The following is a 3,188-nucleotide window of genomic DNA, read 5'->3' on the forward strand; positions in this document are numbered from 1 at the left end:
TTAGCGTGCAAACAAAATAACACGTCTCCGAGTCGATGTTTGACACTTACGAGCTACACGGGATCAAATGAATGGAAAAAGAAACTAGCCCTAGGGTATCCTTTCCGGAGTCTTGAAAGGATCCTGCTTGCGTCGAGTAACTAGGACAAAAGATTGGTACGCATGGATCCCTTTTCATGAAGTTTTTTTTTCTCTTCTCATCCAATCCCATAGGATAATGGGTGATTTTTGTCGTCCTTCCTCGACTGAAGGTTGAATCCGACGCCCGGAAGATGTGGGATCATAAGCACCCGATTTGAATGGGAAACCGGGGGCGAATCAAATATGCCTGCAATAATGGCAAGAAAAGAACCAATGCCTATTGGAAAGTTTGTGTCGTCAACCGTTCGTTCTTTGCTCTGCGTCTTTGGTGGGTGCGTTATTGGTGTTGTATAACACCTCAACTCAATTTTGCTCGTAGAAGTTTTTGTTTTGTCCTAGTTTTGCCTAAAATATTGGGCTGTGTCGTTTTATGTATTGAGTTTAAATTTTTTAGCTTTGTAACAATGTCCTAAAGTCCAGCAAATGATGCTCATTTATAAAATTTTAACAATTTTCACTATAGGAGAGAGTGGGGTGGCTTGAACGAACTTTCTTGTTTTTAACATATCTTTTTGGAGAAATTTAACGATTTATCGTCTCTCCAGTATGTAATACCAAGTTATTATACTCTAAAAATTGGGACGATATGTGATGATAATGATGATGATGGAATGAATTAATGTTGGTTTTTCTAAGGTTAAGGGAAACTTGATCTAGGGAACTATAATTCTAAGTGAAGCAAAATATATGAAGGTTCCATTAACTACTTATTATTCAGCCTTATTGCTTCTCGTATATCAGTTTATAAGTCTTGGAACAAGATGATTTTCAAAAGCTTCGTTTTGGTTCAAAACTCTTCCATGGTTTTCTGCAGAACTTTTAAATAACGTGCCAATTGATGAATTCTCTAAAGGCCAAATGTGTCAAATGTGCTGCGAGCCATGAAACAAAGGAATGCACGGCTCAATATGAAAAGTGTATAAATTGTTTTAAATTTAATCGTACAGCAAAATCAGACGAGGAGAAGTTAGATATTTGTCACTCGGCCTACACGGTAAATTTAGATTATTCAGAGACTGAATAATTTCGGTTCAGCGGTCGCACCATGTATGAAGATGAAAACCACTGAGTTGAAATCCATCAAAATTTTGAGTTGTTTTCATCTATTGATTTTCAAAGCCTGGAACTTAGCAAAGACGCATACGTTTTCGAACAAAATAGATGAAAACAACTCAGAGAGTTCCAAAAGCCAGTGTTGATTGATTAGATGCGATGATCGGAGACAGTTGACGAAATAATCAAGGTGAGTACAACTGTTAATTACATTTACTATTGAGTAAGAAAGAGAGGAAAAATACAAAATTTTACAAATTTATCGCTTCTTCCAGCAATCTCTACGGAAGCCATCATTCACAACTGTAAGTATAATTTTCAAGTGTAAATCATTTTCAGCTATGGTGTTTTTTTCTTGTCTTTTCAGATCAGCTCAAATTAGACAGAGTGTGCTGGCGGATGAGCGTGCCAAGTGGGACAGCACGTAGTTCCACCGGCAGGATGCAGTCAAATGGCCCGGTGGCACTAATTTTTTTTTGTGGTTAAAATAAACCAACCGAATAAAAATGCACGCATCCATCTTCTAAACACACCGTACAATCGTCTTTTTCTTTTTTAAATCAGAAATTCCATTCAAAACCGCTATGAAATTTCATTAATTTTTGATTTTTTTTTCATTCATTCGATCCATGAACAAGCCTAAACCACCCTGAACAAAAACAACTCAAAATTCGCGAAAACCCCTACAATTCATTTCTGAGTTTTGCCGCTCTAATCAAAATTTGAGTTTTCCCAGTTTTGGCGCATTTTGAATTGTTTTCCTTCAAATCTGAGTCAAGGAGAATTAGAGTGTAGAGCTATGATTGTGAGCTATACAAAAGAAAGATTACAAACGCAAAAAAGTTTATAGATTACGGCAAATAGCAAAAAACATCAGAGATTTTGTATCTCAATGTCTGTGGATTGATAAACAATTTCGAAGAAATGGTTATTGTTGTAGAGGAACTAATCCCAGTTGTTATAGTCTTAGTTGAAACCCATTTAACAGTAGACGCAAATTTAAACACACTCGTTCTTGAAGGTTATACAATGACAAATTGTTTTTCGCATTCGAAACACACTGGTGGTGTAACCACTGACCACACTGACATGACACTTAGAACAAAAATGCAACCATTTTCTGTCTAATTTTTTGTTGTCAGATTTTGCAGGTTCGCAATACCGACGGCAGGTGGCGAACCTGAAAAATTTGACAAAAAATGCCCAGTAGGAAAAATGGTCCTGTTTAGCCCGATTTTATCGTAGAAATTGCGTGTTTTATTTTTAAAGTTGGGTGGCATTTCCTAACTGGGATAGCATTTCTTCAAATCGATCGATGCGCACTCTGGAACCGACATTGCGTACTGTTGGAAAAATTATCCAGAAAACGAAATCGAGTGTCCAGTCAGTATGGTCAGTGGTGTAACTATGTTTGTGCAAAATGTATTTAAGATAGATGGAATCGAAAGAAAAGTTTCATCGTTGGTGGAATTTACCATTCGCCAAGCGCAAATGACATGAGTGATATTGCAGTTGATGAAATAGACAACATTTTTTGTGGCGATTTCGATATTAACTTTAATAAAGAAGCAGAATGCAGAGACTTGAAACGTGTTATGGAGGCATACGGGTTTCGACAAATTGTTACAGATGACACTCGAATAACAGTAACCAGCAGTACTAGAATTGATCTTGTTTTCACTACTGTGGACAGAGCTGAAGCAGTTATCATTCCAGAATGTCGCATATCAGATCATGAGACAATAATTTATTTATGCTGGTTTTGGAGATAACGAATGGGTTTCCGAAAACGATTGCATAGTGAGGGATTGGAGTAGATAAAATAACAACGTATTTTGTCAGCTTCTGGAGGCAGAGTTATCAACCTTGAGATGCACAGACTTAAATGAGTTAGTAAGACGCTTCGACTTATTATTGAAAGATAGTGTAAATGCACTTGTGGTTCAAAAAAAGGTTAAATGGTACAGGTTCGGGTACTAAATGGTACTCCAGTA

Source organism: Uranotaenia lowii, chromosome 2 (genome assembly GCF_029784155.1).
Source record: "Uranotaenia lowii strain MFRU-FL chromosome 2, ASM2978415v1, whole genome shotgun sequence".
In the NCBI taxonomy this organism is placed as follows: Eukaryota; Metazoa; Arthropoda; class Insecta; order Diptera; family Culicidae; genus Uranotaenia; species Uranotaenia lowii.